General features: G+C 36.0%; 1 long non-coding RNA gene across 2 annotated transcripts in view; it reads right to left on the reverse strand.

The window, feature by feature from the left end:
• The window catches only part of LOC105495666 (uncharacterized), a 102,905-nt gene that overhangs the window by 64,283 nt on the left and 22,227 nt on the right, over positions 1-16,395 (reverse strand). Inside the window, exons 4-5 of one of the 2 annotated variants that reach the window (XR_011623593.1) lie at positions 16,227-16,319; positions 12,756-13,512 (exon numbers count right to left, since the gene is read on the reverse strand). This is a non-coding gene — a long non-coding RNA (uncharacterized lncRNA). Of the gene's footprint in view, positions 1-12,755; positions 13,513-16,226; positions 16,320-16,395 lie in introns of those variants that run through there. The other variant, XR_011623594.1, reaches the window with a different exon arrangement.

The raw sequence follows: 16,395 nt of genomic DNA on the forward strand, positions 1-16,395 counted from the left end.
ATTGTAAGCATTAATAAAGCGAACAAAACTTCTGAGTTTATGAAGTTTACAGTTGATAGGAGAAGAGTGAAGACAATAAAACAAATAAATATTTTAAAATATGTAGTGCATTTGAAGGTAATTAGCACTCCAGAAGGAAACAGAGCATTCCAAGGAAGGTTAGAAGCATTGAGGTGTATAATTTTACATAAGGGGGATCAGATTAGGCACTTTGAATAAAATGACATTAAGTAAGCAGAGAGAAGAATTGTTCTGTAGGATTTTCTTTAGAAAACTCATAGTTTTAGAAAGACCTCATTTTCCTCATTTACATCCTTTGTTAATAAAATTTGCTAAAACTTACCAACATTTTACATTAACAAATACTACATAGCAACTGGTTTTTCACTGGCCCTCTAAAGTTCATGGAATACAAGAATTCAAACATGTTATTTCCATCTTAGTCAACTCATAACAAGCTTATTCATTGTCTGACAAAATTCTTCCTAATCACCACAAACTATGGTAGAATTATCACTGGGAGCTAGGTGTGTATTATGAAATAGAAATATAATGTTAAGACTTAAGCACCTTGATCAAGGGGAGTTGAAATTTCTTTTCAAATAAAGCATTAATCTTCAGAGAACGCATGAAAAAGCCTAGCAACACCTTCCAACTTGTCAGTAAATATACATGTATTGGCTCTTCTATTTTAACTGGCACACTTTAAAGGAAACATCCAAGTCATAGCTTTTGAATTGGAAAATTAATTACTGATTTGTCTCTGAGCAAATAATTCAATTAAAGCTATTTTCTCAGAGAATGGTTAGTTTAAGAAATTTAATATAGAAACTCATTTATTGTTTAAAGTTTTTGTGGATCACCTCAAATACCAAAACAGGTAACTTTTATGGAAACTTTAAATAGGTTATAATGTAGAATAAGCACACTAATAAGAAGTAACTCCAATGACCTCCTTTTTTTTTAATTTATTTATTATTATTATACTTTAAGTTGTAGGGTACACGTGCATAACGTGCAGGTTTGTTACATATGTATACTTGTGCCATGTTGGTGTGCTGCACCCATCAACTCGTCATTTACATCAGGTATAACTCCCAATGCAATCCCTCCCGCCTCCCCCCTCCCCATGATAGGCCCCGGTGTGTGATGTTCCCCTTCCTGAGTCCAAGTGATCTCATTGTTCAGTTCCCACCTATGAGTGAGAACATGCGGTGTTTGGTTTTCTGTTCTTGTGATAGTTTGCTAAGAATGATGGTTTCCAGCTGCATCCATGTCCCTACAAAGGACACAAACTCATCCTTTTTTATGGCTGCATAGTATTCCATGGTGTATATGTGCCACATTTTCTTAATCCAATCTGTCACTGATGGACATTTGGGTTGATTCCAAGTCTTTGCTATTGTGAATAGTGCTGCAATAAACATACGTGTGCATGTGTCTGTATAGCAGCATAATTTATAATCCTTTGGGTATATCCCCAGTAATGGGATGGCTGGGTCATATGGTACATCTAGTTCTAGATCCTTGAGGAATCGCCATACTGTTTTCCATAATGGTTGAACTAGTTTACAATCCCACCAACAGTGTAAAAGTATTCCTATTTCTCCACATCCTCTCCAGCACCTGTTGTTTCCTGACTTTTTAATGATTGCCATTCTAACTGGTGTGAGATGGTATCTCATTGTGGTTTTTATTTGCATTTCTCTGATGGCCAGTGATGATGAGCATTTTTTCATGTGTCTGTTGGCTGTATGAATGTCTTCTTTTGAGAAATGTCTGTTCATATCCTTTGCCCACTTTTTGATGGGGTTGTTTGTTTTTTTTCTTGTAAATTTGTTTGAGTTCTTTGTAGGTTCTGGATATTAGGCCTTTGTCAGATGAGTAGATTGCAAAAATTTTCTCCCATTCTGTAGGTTGCCTGTTCACTCTGATGGTAGTTTCTTTTGCTGTGCAGAAGCTCTTTAGTTTAATGAGATCCCATTTGTCAATTTTGGCTTTTGCTGCCGTTGCTTTTGGTGTTTTAGACATGAAGTCCTTGCCCATGCCTATGTCCTGAATGGTACTACCTAGGTTTTCCTCTAGGATTTTTATGGTATTAGGTCTAACATTTAAGTCCCTAATCCATCTTGAATTAATTTTCGTATAAGGAGTAAGGAAAGGATCCAGTTTCAGCTTTCTACTTATGGCTAGCCAATTTTCCCAGCACCATTTATTAAATAGGGAATCCTTTCCCCATTTCTTGTTTCTCTCAGGTTTGTCAAAGATCAGATGGCTGTAGATGTGTGGTATTATTTCTGAGGACTCTGTTCTGTTCCATTGGTCTATATCTCTCTTTTGGTACCAGTACCATGCTGTTTTGGTTACTGTAGCCTTGTAGTATAGTCTGAAGTCAGGTAGCGTGATGCCTCCAGCTTTGTTCTTTTGACTTAGGATTGTCTTGGAGATGCGGGCTCTTTTTTGGTTCCATATGAACTTTAAAGCAGTTTTTTCCAATTCTGTGAAGAAACTCATTGGTAGCTTGATGGGGATGGCATTGAATCTATAAATAACCTTGGGCAGTATGGCCATTTTCACGATGTTGATTCTTCCTATCCATGAGCATGGTATGTTCTTCCATTTGTTTGTAAGAAATAACTAAGATCAGAGCAGAACTGAAGGAGATAGAGACACAAAAAACTCTCCAAAAAATCAATGAATCCAGGAGTTGGTTTTTTGAAAAGATCAACAAAATTGACAGACCGCTAGCAAGACTAATAAAGAAGAAAAGAGAGAGGAATCAAATCGACGCAATTAAAAATGATAAAGGGGATATCACCACTGACCCCACAGAAATACAAACTACCATAAGAGAATACTATAAACACCTCTACGCAAATAAACTGGAAAATCTAGAAGAAATGGATAATTTCCTGGACACTTACACTCTTCCAAGACTAAACCAGGAAGAAGTTGAATCCCTGAATAGACCAATAGCATGCTCTGAAATTGAGGCAATAATTAATAGCCTACCAACCAAAAAAAGTCCAGGACCAGATGGATTCACAGCTGAATTCTACCAGAGGTACAAGGAGGAGTTGGTACCATTCCTTCTGAAACTATTCCAATCAATAGAAAAAGAGGGAATCCTCCCTAACTCATTTTATGAGGCCAACATCATCCTGATACCAAAGCCTGGCAGAGACACAACAAAAAAAGAGAATTTTAGACCAATATCCCTGATGAACATCGATGCAAAAATCCTCAATAAAATACTGGCAAACCGGATTCAGCAACACATCAAAAAGCTTATCCACCATGATCAAGTGGGCTTCATCCCTGGGATGCAAGGCTGGTTCAACATTCACAAATCAATAAACATAATCCAGCATATAAACAGAACCATATAAGACAAGAACCACATGATTATCTCAATAGATGCAGAAAAGGCTTTTGACAAAATTCAACAGCCCTTCATGCTAAAAACGCTCAAAAAATTTGGTATTGATGGAACGTACCTCAAAATAATAAGAGTTATTTATGACAAACCCACAGCCAATATCATACTGAATGGGCAAAAACTGGAAAAATTCCCTTTGAAACCTGGCACAAGACAGGATGCCCTCTCTCACCACTCCTATTCAACATAGTGTTGGAAGTTCTGGCTAGGGCAATTAGGCAAGAGAAAGAAATCAAGGGTATTCAGTTAGGAAAAGAAGAAGTCAAATTGTCCCTGTTTGCAGATGACATGATTGTATATTGAGAAAACCCCATTGTCTCAGCCCAAATTCTCCTTAACCTGATAAGCAACTTCAGCAAAGTCTCAGGATACAAAATTAATGTGCAAAAATCACAAGCATTCTTATACACCAGTAACAGACAAACAGAGAGCCAAATCAGGAATGAACTTCCATTCACAATTGCTTCAAAGAGAATAAAATACCTAGGAATCCAACTTACAAGGGATGTAAAGGACCTCTTCAAGGAGAACTACAAACCACTGCTCAGTGAAATAAAAGAGGACCTCCTTTTTTACATAGCAAATCCTTATTGAAAATGCCAGAGCCACAACCTCATGTTAATGAATGATATGACAGAGAAATGATTGTTTCAATAAAGATATTCCTAAGGCAATCAGCTTTTTCTAGGACTAATTATTGATCTATAAAGATTAAGTAAATCAAGATGGAGATGATATAACTTCTTATGGCCCACTTCAGTGGAAAAATTTATTTTCAATGTATTGACTGAAACTAGCGTTTGCTTGCTACCTTCCTGTCCCTTACATTGTATTATTTTAAAACATAATCTGATGTCATCATCACAGAATTCCTATTGAGCAGGTATAATTACACCCCTTTCAAAGATGGGGGATCTAAGGCTCCAAGGTAGATGGACCTCGCTGAGATCATACATACAAGTGATTAAGTGGTAGGACCACAGCTAGAGTTCAAACCCTTTGATCCCACTTTACCACACTCTACACTGCCCTGTGACTCTCTCTCTGCCAGCCTGGCACTAGGATAATCCCTCGTAATACCTTCTTTTCTTATGACCCACCTATATTTACTACATTTTTTTCAGTTTACTATTGATTAGGAAATCACATCCATAACAGAAAACTTATCTGTCATGTTTCAATCACCAAATTTGCCTATAGTAGAGTAAGAATTTAATAAACACATAAAATAGTCACACTTTTTCAAAGAGTGAAAACTTTTTCACAGTCCTGTTTGTTTTTAATAGAACGTGAAATATACACTAATTCATAGAGAAATGTGGGAAGAAGTCTTTTGCTTCAAATACTGAATAAAATATTTCTCTATATATGTTCAGATACAAAGTCTCATAAAATATTAATGTCTTGGCCACAACAAATAAGAAATTATATATAACTTTCTTGTGCTTATATGCCACCATATCATTAATTATATTACAACTAGTGCTATTCCTGAGAAGAACATCAATTCCTTGGTCTCCGATACTGTGATTATGAAGATCCCTAATAAAACTTACACATAATTGAGATATATTGCTTATGTTGTTTTTAGATGACTAAATCACTGCTAAATAACATTCATGGTGCTTAATTATTTTTAAAAGGCCCACCTTAATTAGCAAGTCCTTAATGTATAATATGAATACATTACATAATTTCAGATGTCTCTAAATCTTAAAACTGTAATTTCACAGTCCTGTAATTTCCTCCATGTTAAAAATGCCTGTTCTAGTAACATCGTCTCATTCCAGAGAAATTTCCTCACTAAACAATAAACTTCTTTAAAAGACAAACCACACAAAGAGAGTTCTATCACCTTTGTATAAGAAAACCAGTTTCTCTCCAAAAACAAAATCAAATGGAAAACCGCTTTTCAGGTGAAAAATATTACATTTTGAAAATTTTAATTTGGTCAAGAATTTTAATTTTTAAACTAAATATCTTCCATTTCTTCTTTATTAAATGTTAAAGCATATCTCAGAGTAGAAATTGCATCCTGATACAATTATCATGTTTGAAATCCTCAAATTCTCCTCTTGGGAGGATATAAGAGGCCCAAAATTAAGGGTATGGCTCTTTGAGTTTCCTCACAGCAGTCTCTCCTTGAGCCCTGTCTATAAACTATTCAGGATAAAAAAAGACCAGATTGATGAATAAGTAAAAAGTATCTGAGTGCCACTAACTGTACATGAGCCAGGATTATGCAGGTGTTAAAAAGCAAGTTCACAACTGTGCTCACAACAGTGTCTCACAGCTATCCACACTGCACAGGTTACCTCAATTAAGCTCCCTAAGCAGCCTAAACATTAAGCAGAGCAAGTATTTTTATCCTCATTTCCCCATTAGAAAACTGAGGCTCAGAAAGATTCAAATGACTTGACCAATGTTACTGGCAGTATCAAGGCTTGAATCCAGATCTCTAATTCCTGGTAGATGCTATGCCACTGCACTGAGTCAGATTTTGAACTGAACATGTCTGATACCAAAGTATGTGCTTTTACCACTATATTGTATTGCATTACCAACATATTAATAAACCCTTATAGATATTCTTAGTTCTAGCACTTGTAATCTGTGGTGTAAATTTAGAAGGCAATATTACGAATGATACCATTTCAGTAAAATCAAAGATCACAAATGATATCTGGGTTATATTAAACATCTATTTATATTACCTCTATAGTATTACACTTTCGTATTTTATAAAAACTATCGTCCCAAGACTTAAAACAGTTTGTCTTATTACTTATTTTTGTATTAATATCTAACTTATAAAAGGAAATGTTATTTCCAATGATTTAGAGCTTTATGAAGAAAACATATCCTAGTCATGAATTTTACATGAACATAGAAGAGAAATAAAAAGACCAGAAAAAAATAGATTGTATAGTCTAAACATCACAGATACTGAAGAAAATCCCTTAGGAAGTGAACCTTCACTATTAAAGAAGACCGAGGACCAGTTTAGGCCATTGACAGGCAGCTCAGGTAAGAAAAACCACTTTTTCTCCCATCTTTCACCTATATCCATACATGTATCCCATTTGCATCCCAATTCCCCTAGTTTTTTCATTCTCTCTTCTTGGTAACAATATTTCTTCAGTCTAATGCTTTTGTCTTTCTTTCTATTCTTCATTTCAAATTCATTATTTTTGCATGACTTTATTGTTTCCCAGGCCTTCTGAAGTCATCCTCACTCCTTGTTTAGACCCTTGATCTTTGAGATGTCCATCAATGCTTGACCATGTTTGGAAATATGCCTTGAGATCAAACATGATTTAGTAACCACACACACTTTGACACCTGTGCATGGGATCAAATAAACTGGAGAGAGAAGGAAACATGTGTAGAAATTGGGAGGAGGTATAACCCTTGGGAACATAAAATTTTTACATGTCAATCTGTTACTCAGAATGAGGTCTCAACAAAACCAGCAAAGTATTGTCAAATAACTTTACCTTATTTTCCTTGGAGATAACACTTTCTAAATTTTTCAGATGTGATTTATTTAGGCTAATCATAATTTTTATCTGAATTCAATAAAAAAAGAATTAGTCAAATCAGGCATTATCATTTCTTTTTATCAAAGTAAAAGCTAGTAGTTTCCTGGATAAGAGGATAAGAGATAGAAATAAAGTACCATCCAGTATTAGCCTGACAATAGTGTAAGATAAAACAAATTAGCTTTACTACAAATAATGCTAATTAAAATTTTTCTTTAAATCGATTATTAGCACCTTTTTTTTTCCTTTCAAAACAAATAGACTTATTCAAAACTGACATTATAGATATCAAACACTATCCATAACAAAGGTAACCAAGATAAGCAGTTGTACTTATATAAATTAATGGTGTACATCTGAGTGGGAGAAAACAAAAGGTGTTTGTACTCTATTTCAATATGGTAATTGTAAGTGCAGAGATAAGAAGCACATTACCCTAAAGCCCAGAGGTAGCATTTCTGACAACTCAGATGCATCTCTTCAGGGCAGGTAGTTAAAAGGTGAGGACAGCCCTTCTATTAGACCTGGCAAGTGTGCTGTTAATTGAAGAGTGCAATCCAAGATCTATAATTGCTTCTGAAAAAAAACAGGCAGCAACAAAGTTTAGTATACTAACTGTCAACAAACATCTGCTGAAAGAAATAGTTAACACCACAAGGCCCAAGAAACACAGAGTAGATGTTAAGATCAGCCATGTTGCAGCACAATAAATGCTTTGCTGGGACATTAGACCAACTTACGCTTGTCTGAAAGTTTGCATAGTTAACTCTGCTGTTTTAGAATCTAAATTGACTGCTTCATAAAAGTGTTAAGTGTCAAAAGTTCACACAATTGAGATGTTTCAAAAAAACTGAGGTCATTGAATATTTGCCATCAAATACCAGATATCACATAATGCAAAAGTAATCAAGTAACAGAAAGGGAAAAATAACTAAACAGTCAAAGCAGCCATCACATAATCTATCTCCTAATGCCCTGAAGTTATCTTATAGAGGAAACAACTCAGCATCTGCTTGCTATTATTTAAACACTCTTTCAACAGATTTTTAGCATATAGCTTCAGAGTCCACATATGAAATTGGAGAGTTACATTCAGAAGGGAAAAAAAAAAGTCAGGTGACAGACAATGGCCACTCAGGAATAAAGGAATGAGAGAAAAGTCATAAAAATAACACAAAGAATACAAGTATGAGAGATGGAGTCCACTCAGTTCAAGCAGCAAACTAAACTATTTCACTAACCTTGACTTTCTTGTTCTTGTTGCAATTGTAACACATTGAATTACATTCACACTTACATGTAGCTAATAGCAATAGGATATTTTTAAGAGAGTAAGTTCAGAAAGTTTTAAGAGAGTAAGTTTTGAGAGAGTACGACTTCCCAAGCTAATTGGTACCTCCAGAAAGTAGAAACCCAAGGTCAGGATGCAGCTGAATTTTGGAAATTTCACCTGTATATTCCTCTCTTTCATTGATAAATTACATAAAAATGAGCTTCTCCTCAAAGCCCCAACTACATATCACTAATGAACAGAAGTCTCATTTACAAGCCAAATATAAAATGATAGCATTTGCTCTCAGAGTAAACTGTGACATGTTACATGTGGGATTCAAATAGCCCTACTTGAAGCTGGCTAAAGACTATTGGGTCAGATGGAGAAGACCTAAACTGCACACAGATAGGTAAGAAACAGTTAAACAGCAACCTATAAAGAAGGATAAAGTGGACATATCTTTATCTCCTCTTTATTCCAAGTAACTGAAAATGGTAGGAAAGAATTAAAGAAATGGGTATTTCTAAATGTAACCTACAAATCAATGCTAAAGGGGGGAAAGCTTCTAGATGATGCTTGTCTTTGATGTAATTATTTTACCATCTAAATTCAAGTTATAGGAGCTCTTCCAAATTAAGGAAGTGCAAGAAAGATTTTTTTATATACGCAATAGCTAGAATGCATTCTAACTGAAGCATAGTGTATTTGTCCATTTTTATACTACTAGGAAGAAATACCTGAGACTGGGTAATTTATACAAAGGATTAATGGACTCACACTTTCACGTGACTGGGGAGCCCTCACAATCATAGCAGACAAGGTGAAGGAAGAGCAAAGGCACATTTTACATGGTGGCAGGCAAAAGAGCATGAGCAAGGGAACTGCCCTTTATAAAACTGTCAGATCTCATGAGACTTATTCACTATCACAAGAGCAACATGGTCAAAACTCACTCCATGATTCAATTACCTTCCACCAGAACTCACCTACAACACATGGGGATTATGGGAGCTACAATTCAAGATGAGATTTGGGTAGGGACACAGCCAAACAATATCATTCTGCCCCTGACCCCTCCCAAATCTCATGTCCTCACATTTCAAAACCAAGCATGCCTTCTCAACAGTCCCCCAAAGTCTTAATTCATTACATCATTAACTCAGAAGTCCACAGTTCAAAGTTTCATCTGAGACAAGGCAAGTCCTTTCCACCTAATAACCTGTAAAATCAAAAGCAAGTTAGTTACTTCCTTCATACAAGGGGAATACAGGCATTGGAAAAATACACCTGTTCCAAATGGGAGAAATCAGCCAAAATGAGGAGACTACAGGCCCCATGCAAGTCTGAAATCCAATGAGGCAGTCAAAACTTAGAGCTCCAATATAATCTCCTTTGGCTCCATGTCTCACATCTGGGTCACACTGATGCAAGAAGTGGGCTCCAATGGCCTTGGGCACCTCTACCTCTATGGCTTTGCAGAGTACAGACCCCCTGCCACCTGCTTTTACAGCCTGGCATTGAGTGTCTGAGCTTTTCCTGGCCCACAGTGCAAGCTGTCAGTGGATCTACCATTCTGGGGTCTGGAGGACAGTGGCCTTCTCATAGCTCCTCTAGGCAGTGACCAAGTGAGGACTCTGTTTGGGGGTTTCAACCCCACATTTCCCTTCCACATTGCCCTAGCAGAGTTTCTCTATGAGGGCCCTGCCCCTGCAATAAACTTCTGTCTGGACATCAGGCATTTTCCTGCATCCTCTGAAATCTAGGTGGAGGTTCTCAAACCTCAATTCTTAACTTCTATGCATCCTCAGATTCAACACCAAAACCTAGCTGCCAAGGCTTGGGCCTTTCACCCTCTGAGGCTACAGTCCAAGCTGTACCTTAGCCCCTTTTAGCCATGGCTGAAGCAGCTGGGATGCAGGGCACCAAGTCCCTAACCTGCACACAGTAAGGGGGGCGGGTCTGAGCCCAGACCACAAAACCATTTTTTCTCCTAGGCCTCCAGGTCTGTGATGGCTGCTGTGAAGGTCTCTGACATGCCCTGGAGACATTATCCCCATTGTTTTAGTGATTAACATATGGCTCCTTGTTACTTACATAAATTTCAGCAGTTGGCTTGAATTTCTCCCCAGAAAATGGGTTTTCCTGTTTTAATGCATCATCAGCCTGCAAATTTTTGCAGTGAGCCAAGATTGCACCATTGCACTCCAGCCTAGGCAATAAGAGCAAAACTCTGTCTCAAAAAAAAATTTTTTTTCAAACTTTTATGCTCTGCCTCCTCTTGAACACTGTGCTGTTTAGAAATTTCTTCTGCCAGATACCCTAAACAATCTCTCTCAAGTTCAAAGTTCCACAGATCTCTAGGGCAGAGACAAAATGCCTTCAATCTCTCTGCATAGCAAGAGTGACCTTTACTCCATTTCCCAACAAGTTACTCACCTCCATCTGAGACCACCTCAGCCTGGACTTTATTTTCTGTATCACATCAGCATTTTGGTCAAAGCCATTCAATAAGTCTCTAGGAAGTTCCAAACTTTCCCACATTTTTATATCTTCCTCTGAGCCCTCTAAACTCTTCCCACCTCTGCCTGTTACCCAGTTCCAAAGTTGCTTCCATATTTGGGGACATCTTTAGAGCAGCACCCCATTATTCTGGTACCAATTTACTCTATTCGTCCATTTTCATACTGCTATGAAGAAATACTTGAGACTGGGTAATTTATACAGAAAAACAGGTTTAAAGGATTCACATTCCACATGGCTGGGGAGGCCTCACAGTCATGCCAGAAGGCAAAGGAGAAGCAAAGGCATGTCTTACATGGCAACAGGCAAGAGAGCATGTGCAGGGAACTGCCCTTTATAAAACCAACCACTATCACAAGAATGGCACAGGAAAATCCCACACCCATGATTCAACTATCACCCAGTGAGTCCCTCTTAGGACACATGAGAATTATGGGAGCTACAGTTCAAAATGAGATTTGGGTGGGGACACAGCCAAACCATATCACATAGTAAACCTCCTGCACTGCATGGACTTGAATAGTATCTCATAGAAACTGACATAACCAAAGTATAATTTCAAGAACTGTGTATCACATAAACTAGTTCATTCAGACACTCAGAAGTCTTTCATAAACAGTCCTTCCATAATCCAATAATTTGGAGAAGTTCATTTCATGGAGTATGTAAAGGCTTTGGGAAGCCCTATATTCAAGTAGCCTGTTTACCTTTCTATAATCTGGTGTTCTTAAAAAATTATCTGACCATGGAACTACTTTTTCATATAAAAAGTATTAATACCTTTCGCAATAATGCTCCAAGGAATATAATTTTAAAACCATATACCTAGAGAAATTAATGAAGTTTACCTAAATTCTAAATGTTTAACAACTATAGACATGGAGATACCCTTTTCAATTTGCATATGATACTAAGTACAAGAAAATTATAAGTTCAGTCTGAGCTTTAATGAATTAGTTTGAAATGTGGCATCATTTAAGAAACAAAGTTCTAATTCTGTTTGGCTTTGAAATTGGAAAAGTTACTCTTGATGTATCTCAGTATGTAAGACTGAGAAAATTATTAAGTAAGATTTGTGTCTTAACCATTTTACACTCTATCCAGCACATAATATGTACTCAAAATAGTAACTGTATGATAAGAAAACCAGTAGATAACAAAGAACTGGGTCTACAGACAAAGAAAATGACCTAGATTGAATAAGGACAGAATTTTCCTTAAAAAGTCCACTTCACACTGTGGTACATATATGCCATGGAATATTATGCAGCCATTTAAAAAAACCACAATCATGTTCATTGCAGCAACATGGATGTAACTGGAAACCATTATCCTAAGTGAATTAATGCTGAAAACAGAAAACCAAATATTACATGTTCTCACTTGTAAGTGGGAGCTAAACACTGGGTACACATGGATACAAAGATAGGAACAATAAACACTGAAGATTCCTAAAGAGGAGGGAAAAGGGAGCAGGGAAATGGGTTGGAAAACCACCCATCAGGTGCTATGTTAATTACTCAGGCAACGGGATCTTTTAGAAGCCCAAACCTCAGCATCATGCAATTTATACATGTAATAAACCTATATACAAATCCCTAGAATCTAAAAAAAACTTTTAAAAAATTCATTTTACCAGTACCCTTATAATGAAGAATTGGTGCTTAACAACAGACCAATAGGCAAGCATACCTAAGTGTTATTTATATGTGTTCATTGATTTATGTAACACTCCATTCAGCAAAGTCTTTGAAGTTACTATGTATTCCTGTGTGTTAAAGAGGCCAAGTTTTCTCTTGACTTCTGTCTTTGTCACTTCCCTTTGTTCCCTTGTTCCCTCACCTCTTTCAGAATATTAATCTGTGAGGAATCTCACCTATGAGCCCTTTTGTTGTCACCTTATATAAAATAGTAACAGTCTTCACACACCCACCCACCCACCCAAAACAGCATTCTCTGCTATTTTTCTTTACAAGCACCTAACATCATCTGACATACTGTGTATTTACTTATCTGTTTATTGTCTGTTTTTCCTACAGAATAGAAGGTCTATGAAGTCTCACCTGTTCTGTTCATTCCTGTGTCTTCATTTCCTTGAACAGTTCCTGAATTATTTATTAATTCATTATTATATTAATATTACCTTTATATATATTTATATTATTTTATATATGACTGCAATAGCTATTTTTATTAAAACATTTTTGTTTCTACATTAATCAAGTGTAGACTTTAATTTTTGCTTTAATTGTAGCAATGAACATTTATCCAGTGATATTCAGAGAAATTCCAGTGTTGGATCAGTTTCTGCTCTTAATTTTTTAAAATATATATCAAGTACACATTATGTATATGTGAGATACAGCAAAACACCCATTTCTAGTACATGAAAATTTATGTGTTTATCCACATAACTGTACAATTAAGAATTGTTATAGTTCTGTATGACACAGTTTAGAAATGAATAGAGAACAGAGGCATGGGTATACGTAACTCTTGTGACATTAAAAGATATTAGAAGTGTTCTGCTGTGGCTGAAAGGGGGACATTTATGTATAACAGGAAATTAAAACAAAATTATTGTAATTGATATAAATATTTTTTAACTTTTATTTTTCTTTGAGAGATGGGTTTTTGCCATGTTGGCCAGGCTGATCTCAAAATCCTGGCCTCAAGTGATTCTCCCACCTTGGCTTCACAAAGTGCCGGGATTACAGGTGTCAGTCACTGCGCCTGGCCTGTAAATGATATGAATCCTTAGTTACCCATTCAATAGCCTAAACCTTCTCTCAGGTCTGGGAGTCTAGAAGTAATAGAAATTTATTTTTTCCAGCCATTTTTGTAGCTCAGGGGGCCATGAGACATAATTCTGGAAAATACTACGTAGAAAAAATCTGATTGCTTCTGGAAAATATTCCAGCCTTAAAAAAAGAGATACACAAGTTGAGTGATCCCATTTAACCCCTGCTCTTTCTTTTTTCTCTAGATGCCATTACACTGGGACTAGTGCCAGGAGCCTTAGCAGTCCTCTGTGACTGCACTTGAGCCAAAGGACAAGGCCAGCATCCTGACACAGGCTGAAAGTGCCTGGATTCTTTGCTGACATCACCAAGCTAGTTAACCATTTCCATACAGCCTACTTCTGGGCTTCCTATTCATCAACTTAAACATCCCAATGGTTTAAGACATCCTTAGTTTTCTGTTACGTGTAATCAAAGCAGTCTTTTATTTATTGAGCATCTATTTCCTGCATGGATCTCAAACACAAATCACTTTCCCACTAAAGAAAATGAATTATAAACCCTACCTTCACATAGTGAACCAGAGAAAGTAGAAAGCAGAAAATACGTTGACATAGATACACAGATAAACAATTGTTCAGAGATCTACCAGGTCAAGTAAACACACTAAAATGATTTATTAGGTTGAGCAGTCAGGATTTCTGCAGAGTATATAAGGGTGAAGCAAAGTGATTGTATAAATTAATCGATAAAGACTATAATTTGATCAATTGCATTAAAAAATTAGAATAAAGACCTGAAACTGAAAAGAGACAATTCCAAGATTTCCATGGGATTGCCAGGCAAAAAAAGGAAGAACTATGATAACACAAAAAATGAGAGTCCCAACTGATCAGAAAAGCCTCCTTCTTGGCCCCTCTAGTCTTATCTCCAGTCCCTAGCAATATCATTAGTCCATGAAGAAGTATCTAATTTTTTTAAATTGTGTGTTTAAATTAATTTATAATGAAACTAACATAGGTATTATTCTGTTTTAAGATTTAGGCATATTAAATAAATCACTTCATTAATCCCAAATTCAAACACCGCTGTTTATTTTTTTACATTGGTATCTTGATGGATTGAATTCTACCTAATAAAAATTTCCCTAATTTTGTTACATTTAGTAAATACCTCCTCCCTCTCCAAATTCTATATCTAGATAAAGTTATTTCTCTTATTCATGTCCATTCAGAACATCTCTACCTGAACCAAGAAGTAGAGTTTGGGTCTTATGATAACTAGTTGGGCACTTCATGAAACGTCTGTGAAATGAGGTGTGAGCTCTCAGCCCATAAAACAATAATTCCCATTCTTTACCACTAGAATCAGAAAACATGGACTCATGTTTGAAACATTTCATGAGGTAGAGGAAGAACTCCTAACATGTGATATATTATATCCAGCTTCTTGGTGTGCTGAAGCCAAGATAGATTTCGGAGTTTGTTAAACAAAATTATAATAGTTAGCTGTAGTGAGGTATCAGCCTGTGTCCCAAACATTCTCTCACTTTCTTTCTCACTGTATCTCAGAGCTTGAATTTTCACATGGCAAAATCGAGCACAGAGAATTATTGGATGCACAGTGGAGAGCACTGGAGAAACGGATGACTTCTTGTCTAAGAAGATGTATTATTGCTGTTTTCCTAACTACATCGAGACTATTCAACATCTTTTCCTGGGCATAAAAGGATTATTTACAACACGTATCAGCCTGAGCCACTAATAGAGAAGAGCGAGTAATGACAAAATTTCATTATTCAGAGGTCTCAATCATTTTTTTCATGTCAAATGCAAAATATCTCAAGTTCCAAGCATTTGCATGATGCTTCTATTATTGTAATATGCCCAATTTTAATATGTAATTTAGAAATCTGAAGCTAAAGTCCTTTGTTCTCAATCTTTTATGTCCAAAGTAATTCATGTTATTCAAGTCAAATTTTCCATCACGTAGTGAATTTTTCTACTGCTAAAGGGAACTTTATTTTTCCCATCTCTAGGATCTCTTGGACTACAGTTAAAGTATTAAAAAAATAAAATATCAGTACTTTTACTGGAAAATCTGCTCAAATCTGAGTTCTGGATATGTAAATTCACAAGTATGACATTCAATGACAAACCATTGTCCATGAATCCTAAGAATATCGATAATAAATAGAATGTATTGTAAACTGTGTGCCAGGCACTTGCCAAGCCATTTCACTTGGCAATGTAAATTTACACTTATGCAAGGCCTTTATTTCCAAGTATTTCTACTAATACTCCATTGTATTTTCACTTGATAACTCAAAGGCAAGTATCATCTCTCTTTCTTTTATGTATGAAAAAGCTGTGACAAAGTCCATGCTTCTGTTTATGTAAAAATGAAAGCAACAGCTTAATGTTGGAAGGAAGTCAGGATGGAGAACAAAGTCTGATATCATTATATGCCTCTAATTTTTGCTTAATAAAATATTTTCTCTGAAATTACAATACACTATATATACTGTGCATTAGCATTCTCAAAATGCTTTTTCATACAGTATCTCATTTGAACTTCATAATCACCCTTTAACAGGTGTGTGTGCATATGTTTTTCAAATGGGACAATAATATTTTGGTCATTGTCCAAAAGTAAAAATAATCCAATTTTTAAGATAAAAGCAGATACTAAAAGATGTCAAAGTGACTTACCCAAGTTCACATAGCTTCACTTCTGGACTTCCAGTAGGTACCATGCTCTTCTCACCATAGCAAATCACAACCAAAATTTGGCTTTTTCCTTTTCTATAAAAATGTTAAAATATATTGCTCTCATTTCTTAAAATCACCAAGGAATATTTACTAGACATCAATATTGTTC

The sequence above is a fragment of the Macaca nemestrina genome, chromosome 5, assembly GCF_043159975.1.
Source record: "Macaca nemestrina isolate mMacNem1 chromosome 5, mMacNem.hap1, whole genome shotgun sequence".
Classification (NCBI taxonomy): domain Eukaryota; kingdom Metazoa; phylum Chordata; class Mammalia; order Primates; family Cercopithecidae; genus Macaca; species Macaca nemestrina.